Genomic DNA, 17,481 nt, shown 5'->3' with positions numbered 1-17,481 from the left:
ACAGTGGACACAGTCAACACAATACGCTGTGTGTGCCAGCAAGAGAGAAGTAAAATAACAATTAATAGAAGAGCAAAAACATCAAGGTTCAGGCGAGGCTCGAACTCGCGGCCTTCTGCGTGTGAAGCAGACGTGATAACCACTACACCACTGAACCTCAGCTGTGTTGGTGGCAGTGTTTGTAAAGACTTATACCTGCCACGGACACTAACAGAGCACGGCAAGTTGAGGATCTGCTGAGGGGTGGTGTACATGTGTAAAAGGCGACAAGAAACAAAACGTTAAGAAGTAACAAGCCCCCTTCGCTGGTGGTAGGTTTTTCCCCGAGAAAGAGAGATGTATACATTCCATGAAATAATGGAAATCCCCCAAAAAGTAAGGTTCCGGCGAGGCTCGAACTCGCGGCCTTCTGCGTGTTAAGCAGACGTGATAACCACTACACCACGGAACCACCTGTAAAGGATCATGAATCTCTTTCGTGTACCATTGATTGTATGTTTTCTTTTCTCTCACGGCATTTCCTCTTACTGGTCCCAGCATTTCCAATATCAGGACTTTGTACCATTGAAACATGACTGGAAACGTATTGGATCACGATCAGGGGGCTAATTAAGGTGTAATGATGTCTTATCTCACAAACTTCCCACCAGCTTCTCTCAACTAGACAGTTAACACCATGTATATTGATGTCTTATCTCACAAACATCCCACCAACTTCTCTCAACTGGACAGTTTACACAGGAGCAGCCATACAGTCTAAATCACGGTCAATGGGAGATAACCATTGCCACGATGTAATCACCAAACAATATACATTGTACAAACCACTTCAGCTGTTGACATTATCTGTACTCTCTATGTTTTTTTCGTAAATCACAAACGTGGAATGAATCCTAAGTACACAGAGGTGGCGATGTCTGTAACTGATTGACCTGATGAAGATTTTTCAAAAGATTTAGCAGGAATGTTACATGATGTTGCATACCACACTGGCGTGCCTTTTGAAAAGAAGTAGGTACAAATTCCGCCATATGTTAGTTAAGATCATACTTTTAGGGATCATTTCTATAGTATGCATCGCCATGACTTCAGGTAAAACTGACAGTCTACCAAACCACGAGGACGATAGACAGCCTCTCTTTCTGAGCGCGAAGCGAACCAGGGTGAGTGCCAGCTCAGGCTAGTAACTCTGGTTATTGATGACCGTTCCTCTCAGTCACATGTGGCAGAGATGGAGGGAAGAGAGGCATTCTGAGTGGTTTGGCTTATCTATTTTTCCAAGTAAATGTCGATTAGCCACTTCATATAGACACTTTGTGCGTGACTTCATAATTAATCAACAGTGGACACAGTCAACACAATACGCTGTGTGTGCCAGCAAGAGAGAAGTAAAATAACAATTCATAGAAGAGCAAAAACATCAAGGTTCAGGCGAGGCTCGAACTCGCGGCCTTCTGCGTGTGAAGCAGACGTGATAACCACTACACCACTCAACCTTAGCTGTGTTGGTGGCAGTGTTTGTAAAGACTTATACCTGCCACGGACACTAACAGAGCACGGCAAGTTGAGGATCTGCTGAGGGGTGGTGTACATGTGTAAAAGGCGACAAGAAACAAAACATTAAGAAGTAACAAGCCCCCTTCGCTGGTGGTAGGTTTTTACCCGAGAAAGAGAGATGTATACATTCCATGAAATAATGGAAATCCCCCAAAAAGTAAGGTTCCGGCGAGGCTCGAACTCGCGGCCTTCTGCGTGTTAAGCAGACGTGATAACCACTACACCACGGAACCACCTATAACATGAATCTCTTTCGTGTACCATTGATTGTATGTTTTCTTTTCTCTCACGGCATTTCCTCTTACTGGTTCCATCATTTCCAATATCAGGACTTTGTATCATTGAAACATGACTGGAAACGTATTGGATCACGATCAGGGGGCTAATTAAGGTGTAATGATGTCTTATCTCACAATTTTCCCACCAGTTTCTCTCAACTAGACAGTTAACACCATGTATATTGATGTCTTATCTCACAAACATCCCACCAACTTCTCTCAACTGGACAGTTTACACAGGAGCAGCCATACAGTCTCAATCACGGTCAATGGGAGATAACCACTGCCACGATGTAATCACCAAACAATATACATTGTACAAACCACTTCAGCTGTTGACATTATCTGTACTCTCTATGTTTTTTTCGTAAATCACAAACGTGGAATGAATCCTAAGTACACAGAGGTGGCGATGTCTGTAACTGATTGACCTGATGAAGATTTTTCAAAAGATTTAGCAGGAATGTTACATGATGTTGCATACCACACTGGCGTGCCTTTTGAAAAGAAGTAGGTACAAATTCCGCCATATGTTAGTTAAGATCATACTTTTAGGGATCATTTCTATAGTATGCATCGCCATGACTTCAGGTAAAACTGACAGTCTACCAAACCACGAGGACGATAGACAGCCTCTCTTTCTGAGCGCGAAGCGAACCAGGGTGAGTGCCAGCTCAGGCTAGTAACTCTGGTTATTGATGACCGTTCCTCTCAGTCACATGTGGCAGAGATGGAGGGAAGAGAGGCATTCTGAGTGGTTTGGCTTATCTATTTTTCCAAGTAAATGTCCATTAGCCACTTCATATAGACACTTTGTGCGTGACTTCATAATTAATCAACAGTGGACACAGTCAACACAATACGCTGTGTGTGCCAGCAAGAGAGAAGTAAAATAACAATTCATAGAAGAGCAAAAACATCAAGGTTCAGGCGAGGCTCGAACTCGCGGCCTTCTGCGTGTGAAGCAGACGTGATAACCACTACACCACTGAACCTCAGCTGTGTTGGTGGCAGTGTTTGTAAAGACTTATACCTGCCACGGACACTAACAGAGCACGGCAAGTTGAGGATCTGCTGAGGGGTGGTGTACATGTGTAAAAGGCGACAAGAAACAAAACATTAAGAAGTAACAAGCCCCCTTCGCTGGTGGTAGGTTTTTACCCGAGAAAGAGAGATGTATACATTCCATGAAATAATGGAAATCCCCCAAAAAGTAAGGTTCCGGCGAGGTTCGAACTCGCGGCCTTCTGCGTGTTAAGCAGACGTGATAACCACTACACCACGGAACCACCTGTAAAGGAACATGAATCTCTTTCGTGTACCATTGATTGTATGTTTTCTTTTCTCTCACGGCATTTCCTCTTACTGGTCCCAGCATTTCCAATATCAGGACTTTGTACCATTGAAACATGACTGGAAACGTATTGGATCACGATCAGGGGGCTAATTAAGGTGTAATGATGTCTTATCTCACAATTTTCCCACCAGCTTCTCTCAACTAGACAGTTAACACCATGATGTCTTATCTCACAAACATCCCACCAACTTCTCTCAACTGGAAAGTTTACACAGGAGCAGCCATACAGTCTCAATCACGGTCAATGGGAGATAACCACTGCCACGATGTAATCACCAAACAATAAACATTGTACAAACCACTTCAGCTGTTGACATTATCTGTACTCTCTATGTTTTTTTCGCAAATCACAAACGTGGAATGAATCCTAAGTACACAGAGGTGGCGATGTCTGTAACTGATTGACCTGATGAAGATTTTTCAAAAGATTTAGCAGGAATGTTACATGATGTTGCATACCACACTGGCGTGCCTTTTGAAAAGAAGTAGGTACAAATTCCGCCATATGTTAGTTAAGATCATACTTTTAGGGATCATTTCTATAGTATGCATCGCCATGACTTCAGGTAAAACTGACAGTCTACCAAACCACGAGGACGATAGACAGCCTCTCTTTCTGAGCGCGAAGCGAACCAGGGTGAGTGCCAGCTCAGGCTAGTAACTCTGGTTATTGATGACCGTTCCTCTCAGTCACATGTGGCAGAGATGGAGGGAAGAGAGGCATTCTGAGTGGTTTGGCTTATCTATTTTTCCAAGTAAATGTCGATTAGCCACTTCATATAGACACTTTGTGCGTGACTTCATAATTAATCAACAGTGGACACAGTCAACACAATACGCTGTGTGTGCCAGCAAGAGAGAAGTAAAATAACAATTCATAGAAGAGCAAAAACATCAAGGTTCAGGCGAGGCTCGAACTCGCGGCCTTCTGCGTGTGAAGCAGACGTGATAACCACTACACCACTGAACCTCAGCTGTGTTGGTGGCAGTGTTTGTAAAGACTTATACCTGCCACGGACACTAACAGAGCACGGCAAGTTGAGGATCTGCTGAGGGGTGGTGTACATGTGTAAAAGGCGACAAGAAACAAAACATTAAGAAGTAACAAGCCCCCTTCGCTGGTGGTAGGTTTTTACCCGAGAAAGAGAGATGTATACATTCCATGAAATAATGGAAATCCCCCAAAAAGTAAGGTTCCGGCGAGGCTCGAACTCGCGGCCTTCTGCGTGTTAAGCAGACGTGATAACCACTACACCACGGAACCACCTGTAAAGGAACATGAATCTCTTTTCGTGTACCATTGATTGTATGTTTTCTTTTCTCTCACGGCATTTCCTCTTACTGGTTCCATCATTTCCAATATCAGGACTTTGTATCATTGAAACATGACTGGAAACGTATTGGATCACGATCAGGGGGCTAATTAAGGTGTAATGATGTCTTATCTCACAATTTTCCCACCAGTTTCTCTCAACTAGACAGTTAACACCATGTATATTGATGTCTTATCTCACAAACATCCCACCAACTTCTCTCAACTGGACAGTTTACACAGGAGCAGCCATACAGTCTCAATCACGGTCAATGGGAGATAACCACTGACACGATGTAATCACCAAACAATATACATTGTACAAACCACTTCAGCTGTTGACATTATCTGTACTCTCTATGTTTTTTTCGCAAATCACAAACGTGGAATGAATCCTAAGTACACAGAGGTGGCGATGTCTGTAACTGATTGACCTGATGAAGATTTTTCAAAAGATTTAGCAGGAATGTTACATGATGTTGCATACCACACTGGCGTGCCTTTTGAAAAGAAGTAGGTACAAATTCCGCCATATGTTAGTTAAGATCATACTTTTAGGGATCATTTCTATAGTATGCATCGCCATGACTTCAGGTAAAACTGACAGTCTACCAAACCACGAGGACGATAGACAGCCTCTCTTTCTGAGCGCGAAGCGAACCAGGGTGAGTGCCAGCTCAGGCTAGTAACTCTGGTTATTGATGACCGTTCCTCTCAGTCACATGTGGCAGAGATGGAGGGAAGAGAGGCATTCTGAGTGGTTTGGCTTATCTATTTTTCCAAGTAAATGTCGATTAGCCACTTCATATAGACACTTTGTGCGTGACTTCATAATTAATCAACAGTGGACACAGTCAACACAATACGCTGTGTGTGCCAGCAAGAGAGAAGTAAAATAACAATTCATAGAAGAGCAAAAACATCAAGGTTCAGGCGAGGCTCGAACTCGCGGCCTTCTGCGTGTGAAGCAGACGTGATAACCACTACACCACTGAACCTCAGCTGTGTTGGTGGCAGTGTTTGTAAAGACTTATACCTGCCACGGACACTAACAGAGCACGGCAAGTTGAGGATCTGCTGAGGGGTGGTGTACATGTGTAAAAGGCGACAAGAAACAAAACATTAAGAAGTAACAAGCCCCCTTCGCTGGTGGTAGGTTTTTACCCGAGAAAGAGAGATGTATACATTCCATGAAATAATGGAAATCCCCCAAAAAGTAAGGTTCCGGCGAGGCTCGAACTCGCGGCCTTCTGCGTGTTAAGCAGACGTGATAACCACTACACCACGGAACCACCTGTAAAGGAACATGAATCTCTTTTCGTGTACCATTGATTGTATGTTTTCTTTTCTCTCACGGCATTTCCTCTTACTGGTTCCATCATTTCCAATATCAGGACTTTGTATCATTGAAACATGACTGGAAACGTATTGGATCACGATCAGGGGGCTAATTAAGGTGTAATGATGTCTTATCTCACAATTTTCCCACCAGTTTCTCTCAACTAGACAGTTAACACCATGTATATTGATGTCTTATCTCACAAACATCCCACCAACTTCTCTCAACTGGACAGTTTACACAGGAGCAGCCATACAGTCTCAATCACGGTCAATGGGAGATAACCACTGCCACGATGTAATCACCAAACAATATACATTGTACAAACCACTTCAGCTGTTGACATTATCTGTACTCTCTATGTTTTTTTCGCAAATCACAAACGTGGAATGAATCCTAAGTACACAGAGGTGGCGATGTCTGTAACTGATTGACCTGATGAAGATTTTTCAAAAGATTTAGCAGGAATGTTACATGATGTTGCATACCACACTGGCGTGCCTTTTGAAAAGAAGTAGGTACAAATTCCGCCATATGTTAGTTAAGATCATACTTTTAGGGATCATTTCTATAGTATGCATCGCCATGACTTCAGGTAAAACTGACAGTCTACCAAACCACGAGGACGATAGACAGCCTCTCTTTCTGAGCGCGAAGCGAACCAGGGTGAGTGCCAGCTCAGGCTAGTAACTCTGGTTATTGATGACCGTTCCTCTCAGTCACATGTGGCAGAGATGGAGGGAAGAGAGGCATTCTGAGTGGTTTGGCTTATCTATTTTTCCAAGTAAATGTCGATTAGCCACTTCATATAGACACTTTGTGCGTGACTTCATAATTAATCAACAGTGGACACAGTCAACACAATACGCTGTGTGTGCCAGCAAGAGAGAAGTAAAATAACAATTCATAGAAGAGCAAAAACATCAAGGTTCAGGCGAGGCTCGAACTCGCGGCCTTCTGCGTGTGAAGCAGACGTGATAACCACTACACCACTGAACCTCAGCTGTGTTGGTGGCAGTGTTTGTAAAGACTTATACCTGCCACGGACACTAACAGAGCACGGCAAGTTGAGGATCTGCTGAGGGGTGGTGTACATGTGTAAAAGGCGACAAGAAACAAAACATTAAGAAGTAACAAGCCCCCTTCGCTGGTGGTAGGTTTTTACCCGAGAAAGAGAGATGTATACATTCCATGAAATAATGGAAATCCCCCAAAAAGTAAGGTTCCGGCGAGGCTCGAACTCGCGGCCTTCTGCGTGTTAAGCAGACGTGATAACCACTACACCACGGAACCACCTGTAAAGGAACATGAATCTCTTTTCGTGTACCATTGATTGTATGTTTTCTTTTCTCTCACGGCATTTCCTCTTACTGGTTCCATCATTTCCAATATCAGGACTTTGTATCATTGAAACATGACTGGAAACGTATTGGATCACGATCAGGGGGCTAATTAAGGTGTAATGATGTCTTATCTCACAATTTTCCCACCAGTTTCTCTCAACTAGACAGTTAACACCATGTATATTGATGTCTTATCTCACAAACATCCCACCAACTTCTCTCAACTGGACAGTTTACACAGGAGCAGCCATACAGTCTCAATCACGGTCAATGGGAGATAACCACTGACACGATGTAATCACCAAACAATATACATTGTACAAACCACTTCAGCTGTTGACATTATCTGTACTCTCTATGTTTTTTTCGCAAATCACAAACGTGGAATGAATCCTAAGTACACAGAGGTGGCGATGTCTGTAACTGATTGACCTGATGAAGATTTTTCAAAAGATTTAGCAGGAATGTTACATGATGTTGCATACCACACTGGCGTGCCTTTTGAAAAGAAGTAGGTACAAATTCCGCCATATGTTAGTTAAGATCATACTTTTAGGGATCATTTCTATAGTATGCATCGCCATGACTTCAGGTAAAACTGACAGTCTACCAAACCACGAGGACGATAGACAGCCTCTCTTTCTGAGCGCGAAGCGAACCAGGGTGAGTGCCAGCTCAGGCTAGTAACTCTGGTTATTGATGACCGTTCCTCTCAGTCACATGTGGCAGAGATGGAGGGAAGAGAGGCATTCTGAGTGGTTTGGCTTATCTATTTTTCCAAGTAAATGTCGATTAGCCACTTCATATAGACACTTTGTGCGTGACTTCATAATTAATCAACAGTGGACACAGTCAACACAATACGCTGTGTGTGCCAGCAAGAGAGAAGTAAAATAACAATTCATAGAAGAGCAAAAACATCAAGGTTCAGGCGAGGCTCGAACTCGCGGCCTTCTGCGTGTGAAGCAGACGTGATAACCACTACACCACTGAACCTCAGCTGTGTTGGTGGCAGTGTTTGTAAAGACTTATACCTGCCACGGACACTAACAGAGCACGGCAAGTTGAGGATCTGCTGAGGGGTGGTGTACATGTGTAAAAGGCGACAAGAAACAAAACATTAAGAAGTAACAAGCCCCCTTCGCTGGTGGTAGGTTTTTACCCGAGAAAGAGAGATGTATACATTCCATGAAATAATGGAAATCCCCCCAAAAGTAAGGTTCCGGCGAGGCTCGAACTCGCGGCCTTCTGCGTGTTAAGCAGACGTGATAACCACTACACCACGGAACCACCTGTAAAGGAACATGAATCTCTTTCGTGTACCATTGATTGTATGTTTTCTTTTCTCTCACGGCATTTCCTCTTACTGGTTCCATCATTTCCAATATCAGGACTTTGTATCATTGAAACATGACTGGAAACGTATTGGATCACGATCAGGGGGCTAATTAAGGTGTAATGATGTCTTATCTCACAATTTTCCCACCAGTTTCTCTCAACTAGACAGTTAACACCATGTATATTGATGTCTTATCTCACAAACATCCCACCAACTTCTCTCAACTGGACAGTTTACACAGGAGCAGCCATACAGTCTCAATCACGGTCAATGGGAGATAACCACTGACACGATGTAATCACCAAACAATATACATTGTACAAACCACTTCAGCTGTTGACATTATCTGTACTCTCTATGTTTTTTTCGCAAATCACAAACGTGGAATGAATCCTAAGTACACAGAGGTGGCGATGTCTGTAACTGATTGACCTGATGAAGATTTTTCAAAAGATTTAGCAGGAATGTTACATGATGTTGCATACCACACTGGCGTGCCTTTTGAAAAGAAGTAGGTACAAATTCCGCCATATGTTAGTTAAGATCATACTTTTAGGGATCATTTCTATAGTATGCATCGCCATGACTTCAGGTAAAACTGACAGTCTACCAAACCACGAGGACGATAGACAGCCTCTCTTTCTGAGCGCGAAGCGAACCAGGGTGAGTGCCAGCTCAGGCTAGTAACTCTGGTTATTGATGACCGTTCCTCTCAGTCACATGTGGCAGAGATGGAGGGAAGAGAGGCATTCTGAGTGGTTTGGCTTATCTATTTTTCCAAGTAAATGTCGATTAGCCACTTCATATAGACACTTTGTGCGTGACTTCATAATTAATCAACAGTGGACACAGTCAACACAATACGCTGTGTGTGCCAGCAAGAGAGAAGTAAAATAACAATTCATAGAAGAGCAAAAACATCAAGGTTCAGGCGAGGCTCGAACTCGCGGCCTTCTGCGTGTGAAGCAGACGTGATAACCACTACACCACTGAACCTCAGCTGTGTTGGTGGCAGTGTTTGTAAAGACTTATACCTGCCACGGACACTAACAGAGCACGGCAAGTTGAGGATCTGCTGAGGGGTGGTGTACATGTGTAAAAGGCGACAAGAAACAAAACATTAAGAAGTAACAAGCCCCCTTCGCTGGTGGTAGGTTTTTACCCGAGAAAGAGAGATGTATACATTCCATGAAATAATGGAAATCCCCCAAAAAGTAAGGTTCCGGCGAGGCTCGAACTCGCGGCCTTCTGCGTGTTAAGCAGACGTGATAACCACTACACCACGGAACCACCTGTAAAGGAACATGAATCTCTTTTCGTGTACCATTGATTGTATGTTTTCTTTTCTCTCACGGCATTTCCTCTTACTGGTTCCATCATTTCCAATATCAGGACTTTGTATCATTGAAACATGACTGGAAACGTATTGGATCACGATCAGGGGGCTAATTAAGGTGTAATGATGTCTTATCTCACAATTTTCCCACCAGTTTCTCTCAACTAGACAGTTAACACCATGTATATTGATGTCTTATCTCACAAACATCCCACCAACTTCTCTCAACTGGACAGTTTACACAGGAGCAGCCATACAGTCTCAATCACGGTCAATGGGAGATAACCACTGACACGATGTAATCACCAAACAATATACATTGTACAAACCACTTCAGCTGTTGACATTATCTGTACTCTCTATGTTTTTTTCGCAAATCACAAACGTGGAATGAATCCTAAGTACACAGAGGTGGCGATGTCTGTAACTGATTGACCTGATGAAGATTTTTCAAAAGATTTAGCAGGAATGTTACATGATGTTGCATACCACACTGGCGTGCCTTTTGAAAAGAAGTAGGTACAAATTCCGCCATATGTTAGTTAAGATCATACTTTTAGGGATCATTTCTATAGTATGCATCGCCATGACTTCAGGTAAAACTGACAGTCTACCAAACCACGAGGACGATAGACAGCCTCTCTTTCTGAGCGCGAAGCGAACCAGGGTGAGTGCCAGCTCAGGCTAGTAACTCTGGTTATTGATGACCGTTCCTCTCAGTCACATGTGGCAGAGATGGAGGGAAGAGAGGCATTCTGAGTGGTTTGGCTTATCTATTTTTCCAAGTAAATGTCGATTAGCCACTTCATATAGACACTTTGTGCGTGACTTCATAATTAATCAACAGTGGACACAGTCAACACAATACGCTGTGTGTGCCAGCAAGAGAGAAGTAAAATAACAATTCATAGAAGAGCAAAAACATCAAGGTTCAGGCGAGGCTCGAACTCGCGGCCTTCTGCGTGTGAAGCAGACGTGATAACCACTACACCACTGAACCTCAGCTGTGTTGGTGGCAGTGTTTGTAAAGACTTATACCTGCCACGGACACTAACAGAGCACGGCAAGTTGAGGATCTGCTGAGGGGTGGTGTACATGTGTAAAAGGCGACAAGAAACAAAACATTAAGAAGTAACAAGCCCCCTTCGCTGGTGGTAGGTTTTTACCCGAGAAAGAGAGATGTATACATTCCATGAAATAATGGAAATCCCCCAAAAAGTAAGGTTCCGGCGAGGCTCGAACTCGCGGCCTTCTGCGTGTTAAGCAGACGTGATAACCACTACACCACGGAACCACCTGTAAAGGAACATGAATCTCTTTTCGTGTACCATTGATTGTATGTTTTCTTTTCTCTCACGGCATTTCCTCTTACTGGTTCCATCATTTCCAATATCAGGACTTTGTATCATTGAAACATGACTGGAAACGTATTGGATCACGATCAGGGGGCTAATTAAGGTGTAATGATGTCTTATCTCACAATTTTCCCACCAGTTTCTCTCAACTAGACAGTTAACACCATGTATATTGATGTCTTATCTCACAAACATCCCACCAACTTCTCTCAACTGGACAGTTTACACAGGAGCAGCCATACAGTCTCAATCACGGTCAATGGGAGATAACCACTGCCACGATGTAATCACCAAACAATATACATTGTACAAACCACTTCAGCTGTTGACATTATCTGTACTCTCTATGTTTTTTTCGCAAATCACAAACGTGGAATGAATCCTAAGTACACAGAGGTGGCGATGTCTGTAACTGATTGACCTGATGAAGATTTTTCAAAAGATTTAGCAGGAATGTTACATGATGTTGCATACCACACTGGCGTGCCTTTTGAAAAGAAGTAGGTACAAATTCCGCCATATGTTAGTTAAGATCATACTTTTAGGGATCATTTCTATAGTATGCATCGCCATGACTTCAGGTAAAACTGACAGTCTACCAAACCACGAGGACGATAGACAGCCTCTCTTTCTGAGCGCGAAGCGAACCAGGGTGAGTGCCAGCTCAGGCTAGTAACTCTGGTTATTGATGACCGTTCCTCTCAGTCACATGTGGCAGAGATGGAGGGAAGAGAGGCATTCTGAGTGGTTTGGCTTATCTATTTTTCCAAGTAAATGTCGATTAGCCACTTCATATAGACACTTTGTGCGTGACTTCATAATTAATCAACAGTGGACACAGTCAACACAATACGCTGTGTGTGCCAGCAAGAGAGAAGTAAAATAACAATTCATAGAAGAGCAAAAACATCAAGGTTCAGGCGAGGCTCGAACTCGCGGCCTTCTGCGTGTGAAGCAGACGTGATAACCACTACACCACTGAACCTCAGCTGTGTTGGTGGCAGTGTTTGTAAAGACTTATACCTGCCACGGACACTAACAGAGCACGGCAAGTTGAGGATCTGCTGAGGGGTGGTGTACATGTGTAAAAGGCGACAAGAAACAAAACATTAAGAAGTAACAAGCCCCCTTCGCTGGTGGTAGGTTTTTCCCCGAGAAAGAGAGATGTATACATTCCATGAAATAATGGAAATCCCCCAAAAAGTAAGGTTCCGGCGAGGCTCGAACCCGCGGCCTTGTGCGTGTTAAGCAGACGTGATAACCACTACACCACGGAACCACCTGTAAAGGAACATGAATTTCTTTCGTGTACCATTGATTGTATGTTTTCTTTTCTCTCACGGCATTTCCTCTTACTGGTTCCATCATTTCCAATATCAGGACTTTGTATCATTGAAACATGACTGGAAACGTATTGGATCACGATCAGGGGGCTAATTAAGGTGTAATGATGTCTTATCTCACAAACTTCCCACCAGCTTCTCTCAACTAGACAGTTAACACCATGTATATTGATGTCTTATCTCACAAACATCCCACCAACTTCTCTCAACTGGACAGTTTACACAGGAGCAGCCATACAGTCTCAATCACGGTCAATGGGAGATAACCACTGCCACGATGTAATCACCAAACAATATACATTGTACAAACCACTTCAGCTGTTGACATTATCTGTACTCTCTATGTTTTTTTCGCAAATCACAAACGTGGAATGAATCCTAAGTACACAGAGGTGGCGATGTCTGTAACTGATTGACCTGATGAAGATTTTTCAAAAGATTTAGCAGGAATGTTACATGATGTTGCATACCACACTGGCGTGCCTTTTGAAAAGAAGTAGGTACAAATTCCGCCATATGTTAGTTAAGATCATACTTTTAGGGATCATTTCTATAGTATGCATCGCCATGACTTCAGGTAAAACTGACAGAATACAAAATCACGAGGACGATAGACAGCCTCTTTCTGAGCGCGAAGCGAACCAGGGGGAGTGCCAGCTCAGGCTAGTAACTCTGGTTATTGATGACCGTTCCTCTCAGTCACATGTGGCAGAGATGGAGGGAAGAGAGGCATTCTGAGTGGTTTGGCTTATCTATTTTTCCAAGTAAATGTCGATTAGCCGCTTCATATAGACACTTTGTGCGTGACTTCATAATTAATCAACAGTGGACACAGTCAACACAATACGCTGTGTGTGCCAGCAAGAGAGAAGTAAAATAACAATTCATAGAAGAGCAAAAACATCAAGGTTCAGGCGAGGCTCGAACTCGCGGCCTTCTGCGTGTGAAGCAGACGTGATAACCACTACACCACTGAACCTCAGCTGTGTTGGTGGCAGTGTTTGTAAAGACTTATACCTGCCACGGGCACTAACAGAGCACGGCAAGTTGAGGATCTGCTGAGGGGTGGTGTACATGTGTAAAAGGCGACAAGAAACAAAACATTAAGAAGTAACAAGCCCCCTTCGCTGGTGGTAGGTTTTTCCCCGAGAAAGAGAGATGTATACATTCCATGAAATAATGGAAATCCCCCAAAAAGTAAGGTTCCGGCGAGGCTCGAACTCGCGGCCTTCTGCGTGTTAAGCAGACGTGATAACCACTACACCACGGAACCACCTGTAAAGGAACATGAATTTCTTTCGTGTACCATTGATTGTATGTTTTCTTTTCTCTCACGGCATTTCCTCTTACTGGTTCCATCATTTCCAATATCAGGACTTTGTATCATTGAAACATGACTGGAAACGTATTGGATCACGATCAGGGGGCTAATTAAGGTGTAATGATGTCTTATCTCACAATCTTCCCACCAGCTTCTCTCAACTAGACAGTTAACACCATGTATATTGATGTCTTATCTCACAAACATCCCACCAACTTCTCTCAACTGGACAGTTTACACAGGAGCAGCCATACAGTCTCAATCACGGTCAATGGGAGATAACCACTGCCACGATGTAATCACCAAACAATATACATTGTACAAACCACTTCAGCTGTTGACATTATCTGTACTCTCTATGTTTTTTTCGCAAATCACAAACGTGGAATGAATCCTAAGTACACAGAGGTGGCGATGTCTGTAACTGATTGACCTGATGAAGATTTTTCAAAAGATTTAGCAGGAATGTTACATGATGTTGCATACCACACTGGCGTGCCTTTTGAAAAGAAGTAGGTACAAATTCCGCCATATGTTAGTTAAGATCATACTTTTAGGGATCATTTCTATAGTATGCATCGCCATGACTTCAGGTAAAACTGACAGTCTACCAAACCACGAGGACGATAGACAGCCTCTCTTTTCGAGCGCGAAGCGAACCAGGGTGAGTGCCAGCTCAGGCTAGTAACTCTGGTTATTGATGACCGTTCCTCTCAGTCACATGTGGCAGAGATGGAGGGAAGAGAGGCATTCTGAGTGGTTTGGCTTATCTATTTTTCCAAGTAAATGTCGATTAGCCACTTCATATAGACACTTTGTGCGTGACTTCATAATTAATCAACAGTGGACACAGTCAACACAATACGCTGTGTGTGCCAGCAAGAGAGAAGTAAAATAACAATTCATAGAAGAGCAAAAACATCAAGGTTCAGGCGAGGCTCGAACTCGCGGCCTTCTGCGTGTGAAGCAGACGTGATAACCACTACACCACTGAACCTCAGCTGTGTTGGTGGCAGTGTTTGTAAAGACTTATACCTGCCACGGACACTAACAGAGCACGGCAAGTTGAGGATCTGCTGAGGGGTGGTGTACGTGTGTAAAAGGCGACAAGAAACAAAACATTAAGAAGTAACAAGCCCCCTTCGCTGGTGGTAGGTTTTTCCCCGAGAAAGAGAGATGTATACATTCCATGAAATAATGGAAATCCCCCAAAAAGTAAGGTTCCGGCGAGGCTCGAACTCGCGGCCTTCTGCGTGTTAAGCAGACGTGATAACCACTACACCACGGAACCACCTGTAAAGGAACATGAATCTCTTTTCGTGTACCATTGATTGTATGTTTTCTTTTCTCTCACGGCATTTCCTCTTACTGGTTCCATCATTTCCAATATCAGGACTTTGTATCATTGAAACATGACTGGAAACGTATTGGATCACGATCAGGGGGCTAATTAAGGTGTAATGATGTCTTATCTCACAATTTTCCCACCAGTTTCTCTCAACTAGACAGTTAACACCATGTATATTGATGTCTTATCTCACAAACATCCCACCAACTTCTCTCAACTGGACAGTTTACACAGGAGCAGCCATACAGTCTCAATCACGGTCAATGGGAGATAACCACTGCCACGATGTAATCACCAAACAATATACATTGTACAAACCACTTCAGCTGTTGACATTATCTGTACTCTCTATGTTTTTTTCGCAAATCACAAACGTGGAATGAATCCTAAGTACACAGAGGTGGCGATGTCTGTAACTGATTGACCTGATGAAGATTTTTCAAAAGATTTAGCAGGAATGTTACATGATGTTGCATACCACACTGGCGTGCCTTTTGAAAAGAAGTAGGTACAAATTCCGCCATATGTTAGTTAAGATCATACTTTTAGGGATCATTTCTATAGTATGCATCGCCATGACTTCAGGTAAAACTGACAGTCTACCAAACCACGAGGACGATAGACAGCCTCTCTTTCTGAGCGCGAAGCGAACCAGGGTGAGTGCCAGCTCAGGCTAGTAACACTGGCTATTGATGACCGTTCCTCTCAGTCACATGTGGCAGAGATGGAGGGAAGAGAGGCATTCTGAGTGGTTTGGCTTATCTATTTTTCCAAGTAAATGTCGATTAGCCACTTCATATAGACACTTTGTGCGTGACTTCATAATTAATCAACAGTGGACACAGTCAACACAATACGCTGTGTGTGCCAGCAAGAGAGAAGTAAAATAACAATTCATAGAAGAGCAAAAACATCAAGGTTCAGGCGAGGCTCGAACTCGCGGCCTTCTGCGTGTGAAGCAGACGTGATAACCACTACACCACTGAACCTCAGCTGTGTTGGTGGCAGTGTTTGTAAAGACTTATACCTGCCACGGACACTAACAGAGCACGGCAAGTTGAGGATCTGCTGAGGGGTGGTGTACATGTGTAAAAGGCGACAAGAAACAAAACATTAAGAAGTAACAAGCCCCCTTCGCTGGTGGTAGGTTTTTACCCGAGAAAGAGAGATGTATACATTCCATGAAATAATGGAAATCCCCCAAAAAGTAAGGTTCCGGCGAGGCTCGAACTCGCGGCCTTCTGCGTGTTAAGCAGACGTGATAACCACTACACCACGGAACCACCTGTAAAGGAACATGAATCTCTTTTCGTGTACCATTGATTGTATGTTTTCTTTTCTCTCACGGCATTTCCTCTTACTGGTTCCATCATTTCCAATATCAGGACTTTGTATCATTGAAACATGACTGGAAACGTATTGGATCACGATCAGGGGGCTAATTAAGGTGTAATGATGTCTTATCTCACAATTTTCCCACCAGTTTCTCTCAACTAGACAGTTAACACCATGTATATTGATGTCTTATCTCACAAACATCCCACCAACTTCTCTCAACTGGACAGTTTACACAGGAGCAGCCATACAGTCTCAATCACGGTCAATGGGAGATAACCACTGCCACGATGTAATCACCAAACAATATACATTGTACAAACCACTTCAGCTGTTGACATTATCTGTACTCTCTATGTTTTTTTCGCAAATCACAAACGTGGAATGAATCCTAAGTACACAGAGGTGGCGATGTCTGTAACTGATTGACCTGATGAAGATTTTTCAAAAGATTTAGCAGGAATGTTACATGATGTTGCATACCACACTGGCGTGCCTTTTGAAAAGAAGTAGGTACAAATTCCGCCATATGTTAGTTAAGATCATACTTTTAGGGATCATTTCTATAGTATGCATCGCCATGACTTCAGGTAAAACTGACAGTCTACCAAACCACGAGGACGATAGACAGCCTCTCTTTCTGAGCGCGAAGCGAACCAGGGTGAGTGCCAGCTCAGGCTAGTAACACTGGCTATTGATGACCGTTCCTCTCAGTCACATGTGGCAGAGATGGAGGGAAGAGAGGCATTCTGAGTGGTTTGGCTTATCTATTTTTCCAAGTAAATGTCGATTAGCCACTTCATATAGACACTTTGTGCGTGACTTCATAATTAATCAACAGTGGACACAGTCAACACAATACGCTGTGTGTGCCAGCAAGAGAGAAGTAAAATAACAATTCATAGAAGAGCAAAAACA

At 43.3% G+C, this 17,481-nt stretch overlaps 39 non-coding genes across 39 annotated transcripts; 13 read left to right on the top strand and 26 right to left on the bottom strand.

The window, feature by feature from the left end:
* Nucleotides 1–84: 84 nt before the first annotated feature.
* Trnav-cac lies at nucleotides 85–157 on the bottom strand. The gene has a single exon. It is a non-coding gene; the product is annotated as a tRNA-Val (tRNA).
* Nucleotides 158–378: 221 nt separating this feature from the next.
* Trnav-aac lies at nucleotides 379–451 on the bottom strand. Its single transcript has one exon. It is a non-coding gene; the product is annotated as a tRNA-Val (tRNA).
* A 589-nt stretch (nucleotides 452–1,040) lies between these two features.
* LOC124139869 lies at nucleotides 1,041–1,260 on the top strand. Its single transcript, XR_006861826.1, has one exon. It is a non-coding gene; the product is annotated as a small nucleolar RNA U3 (small nucleolar RNA).
* A 163-nt stretch (nucleotides 1,261–1,423) lies between these two features.
* Trnav-cac lies at nucleotides 1,424–1,496 on the bottom strand. Its single transcript has one exon. It is a non-coding gene; the product is annotated as a tRNA-Val (tRNA).
* A 221-nt stretch (nucleotides 1,497–1,717) lies between these two features.
* Nucleotides 1,718–1,790, bottom strand: Trnav-aac. Its single transcript has one exon. It is a non-coding gene; the product is annotated as a tRNA-Val (tRNA).
* Nucleotides 1,791–2,374: 584 nt separating this feature from the next.
* On the top strand, nucleotides 2,375–2,594 carry LOC124139881. Its single transcript, XR_006861838.2, has one exon. It is a non-coding gene; the product is annotated as a small nucleolar RNA U3 (small nucleolar RNA).
* Nucleotides 2,595–2,757: 163 nt separating this feature from the next.
* Trnav-cac lies at nucleotides 2,758–2,830 on the bottom strand. The gene has a single exon. It is a non-coding gene; the product is annotated as a tRNA-Val (tRNA).
* A 221-nt stretch (nucleotides 2,831–3,051) lies between these two features.
* On the bottom strand, nucleotides 3,052–3,124 carry Trnav-aac. The gene has a single exon. It is a non-coding gene; the product is annotated as a tRNA-Val (tRNA).
* A 582-nt stretch (nucleotides 3,125–3,706) lies between these two features.
* On the top strand, nucleotides 3,707–3,926 carry LOC125376343. The gene has a single exon (XR_007219202.1). It is a non-coding gene; the product is annotated as a small nucleolar RNA U3 (small nucleolar RNA).
* A 163-nt stretch (nucleotides 3,927–4,089) lies between these two features.
* Trnav-cac lies at nucleotides 4,090–4,162 on the bottom strand. The gene has a single exon. It is a non-coding gene; the product is annotated as a tRNA-Val (tRNA).
* A 221-nt stretch (nucleotides 4,163–4,383) lies between these two features.
* Nucleotides 4,384–4,456, bottom strand: Trnav-aac. The gene has a single exon. It is a non-coding gene; the product is annotated as a tRNA-Val (tRNA).
* Nucleotides 4,457–5,046: 590 nt separating this feature from the next.
* Nucleotides 5,047–5,266, top strand: LOC124139887. Its single transcript, XR_006861844.2, has one exon. It is a non-coding gene; the product is annotated as a small nucleolar RNA U3 (small nucleolar RNA).
* Nucleotides 5,267–5,429: 163 nt separating this feature from the next.
* On the bottom strand, nucleotides 5,430–5,502 carry Trnav-cac. Its single transcript has one exon. It is a non-coding gene; the product is annotated as a tRNA-Val (tRNA).
* Nucleotides 5,503–5,723: 221 nt separating this feature from the next.
* Nucleotides 5,724–5,796, bottom strand: Trnav-aac. Its single transcript has one exon. It is a non-coding gene; the product is annotated as a tRNA-Val (tRNA).
* A 590-nt stretch (nucleotides 5,797–6,386) lies between these two features.
* On the top strand, nucleotides 6,387–6,606 carry LOC125376342. Its single transcript, XR_007219201.1, has one exon. It is a non-coding gene; the product is annotated as a small nucleolar RNA U3 (small nucleolar RNA).
* Nucleotides 6,607–6,769: 163 nt separating this feature from the next.
* Nucleotides 6,770–6,842, bottom strand: Trnav-cac. Its single transcript has one exon. It is a non-coding gene; the product is annotated as a tRNA-Val (tRNA).
* A 221-nt stretch (nucleotides 6,843–7,063) lies between these two features.
* On the bottom strand, nucleotides 7,064–7,136 carry Trnav-aac. The gene has a single exon. It is a non-coding gene; the product is annotated as a tRNA-Val (tRNA).
* A 590-nt stretch (nucleotides 7,137–7,726) lies between these two features.
* LOC125376341 lies at nucleotides 7,727–7,946 on the top strand. The gene has a single exon (XR_007219200.1). It is a non-coding gene; the product is annotated as a small nucleolar RNA U3 (small nucleolar RNA).
* Nucleotides 7,947–8,109: 163 nt separating this feature from the next.
* Nucleotides 8,110–8,182, bottom strand: Trnav-cac. The gene has a single exon. It is a non-coding gene; the product is annotated as a tRNA-Val (tRNA).
* Nucleotides 8,183–8,403: 221 nt separating this feature from the next.
* Nucleotides 8,404–8,476, bottom strand: Trnav-aac. The gene has a single exon. It is a non-coding gene; the product is annotated as a tRNA-Val (tRNA).
* Nucleotides 8,477–9,065: 589 nt separating this feature from the next.
* LOC125376340 lies at nucleotides 9,066–9,285 on the top strand. The gene has a single exon (XR_007219199.1). It is a non-coding gene; the product is annotated as a small nucleolar RNA U3 (small nucleolar RNA).
* Nucleotides 9,286–9,448: 163 nt separating this feature from the next.
* Nucleotides 9,449–9,521, bottom strand: Trnav-cac. Its single transcript has one exon. It is a non-coding gene; the product is annotated as a tRNA-Val (tRNA).
* Nucleotides 9,522–9,742: 221 nt separating this feature from the next.
* Nucleotides 9,743–9,815, bottom strand: Trnav-aac. Its single transcript has one exon. It is a non-coding gene; the product is annotated as a tRNA-Val (tRNA).
* A 590-nt stretch (nucleotides 9,816–10,405) lies between these two features.
* LOC125376339 lies at nucleotides 10,406–10,625 on the top strand. Its single transcript, XR_007219198.1, has one exon. It is a non-coding gene; the product is annotated as a small nucleolar RNA U3 (small nucleolar RNA).
* A 163-nt stretch (nucleotides 10,626–10,788) lies between these two features.
* Nucleotides 10,789–10,861, bottom strand: Trnav-cac. Its single transcript has one exon. It is a non-coding gene; the product is annotated as a tRNA-Val (tRNA).
* Nucleotides 10,862–11,082: 221 nt separating this feature from the next.
* Trnav-aac lies at nucleotides 11,083–11,155 on the bottom strand. The gene has a single exon. It is a non-coding gene; the product is annotated as a tRNA-Val (tRNA).
* Nucleotides 11,156–11,745: 590 nt separating this feature from the next.
* Nucleotides 11,746–11,965, top strand: LOC125376337. The gene has a single exon (XR_007219196.1). It is a non-coding gene; the product is annotated as a small nucleolar RNA U3 (small nucleolar RNA).
* Nucleotides 11,966–12,128: 163 nt separating this feature from the next.
* Trnav-cac lies at nucleotides 12,129–12,201 on the bottom strand. The gene has a single exon. It is a non-coding gene; the product is annotated as a tRNA-Val (tRNA).
* Nucleotides 12,202–12,422: 221 nt separating this feature from the next.
* Trnav-aac lies at nucleotides 12,423–12,495 on the bottom strand. The gene has a single exon. It is a non-coding gene; the product is annotated as a tRNA-Val (tRNA).
* Nucleotides 12,496–13,084: 589 nt separating this feature from the next.
* Nucleotides 13,085–13,302, top strand: LOC125376314. Its single transcript, XR_007219175.1, has one exon. It is a non-coding gene; the product is annotated as a small nucleolar RNA U3 (small nucleolar RNA).
* A 163-nt stretch (nucleotides 13,303–13,465) lies between these two features.
* Nucleotides 13,466–13,538, bottom strand: Trnav-cac. Its single transcript has one exon. It is a non-coding gene; the product is annotated as a tRNA-Val (tRNA).
* A 221-nt stretch (nucleotides 13,539–13,759) lies between these two features.
* Nucleotides 13,760–13,832, bottom strand: Trnav-aac. The gene has a single exon. It is a non-coding gene; the product is annotated as a tRNA-Val (tRNA).
* Nucleotides 13,833–14,421: 589 nt separating this feature from the next.
* On the top strand, nucleotides 14,422–14,641 carry LOC125376299. The gene has a single exon (XR_007219160.1). It is a non-coding gene; the product is annotated as a small nucleolar RNA U3 (small nucleolar RNA).
* A 163-nt stretch (nucleotides 14,642–14,804) lies between these two features.
* Nucleotides 14,805–14,877, bottom strand: Trnav-cac. Its single transcript has one exon. It is a non-coding gene; the product is annotated as a tRNA-Val (tRNA).
* A 221-nt stretch (nucleotides 14,878–15,098) lies between these two features.
* On the bottom strand, nucleotides 15,099–15,171 carry Trnav-aac. Its single transcript has one exon. It is a non-coding gene; the product is annotated as a tRNA-Val (tRNA).
* Nucleotides 15,172–15,761: 590 nt separating this feature from the next.
* On the top strand, nucleotides 15,762–15,981 carry LOC125376306. Its single transcript, XR_007219167.1, has one exon. It is a non-coding gene; the product is annotated as a small nucleolar RNA U3 (small nucleolar RNA).
* Nucleotides 15,982–16,144: 163 nt separating this feature from the next.
* On the bottom strand, nucleotides 16,145–16,217 carry Trnav-cac. Its single transcript has one exon. It is a non-coding gene; the product is annotated as a tRNA-Val (tRNA).
* Nucleotides 16,218–16,438: 221 nt separating this feature from the next.
* Trnav-aac lies at nucleotides 16,439–16,511 on the bottom strand. The gene has a single exon. It is a non-coding gene; the product is annotated as a tRNA-Val (tRNA).
* Nucleotides 16,512–17,101: 590 nt separating this feature from the next.
* Nucleotides 17,102–17,321, top strand: LOC125376305. The gene has a single exon (XR_007219166.1). It is a non-coding gene; the product is annotated as a small nucleolar RNA U3 (small nucleolar RNA).
* Nucleotides 17,322–17,481: the final 160 nt, after the last annotated feature.

This window comes from Haliotis rufescens, unplaced genomic scaffold (genome assembly GCF_023055435.1).
Source record: "Haliotis rufescens isolate VD_foot unplaced genomic scaffold, xgHalRufe1.0.p SCAF_7, whole genome shotgun sequence".
Lineage (NCBI taxonomy): Eukaryota > Metazoa > Mollusca > Gastropoda > Lepetellida > Haliotidae > Haliotis > Haliotis rufescens.
This window is presented reverse-complemented; position numbering and strand designations above follow the sequence as displayed.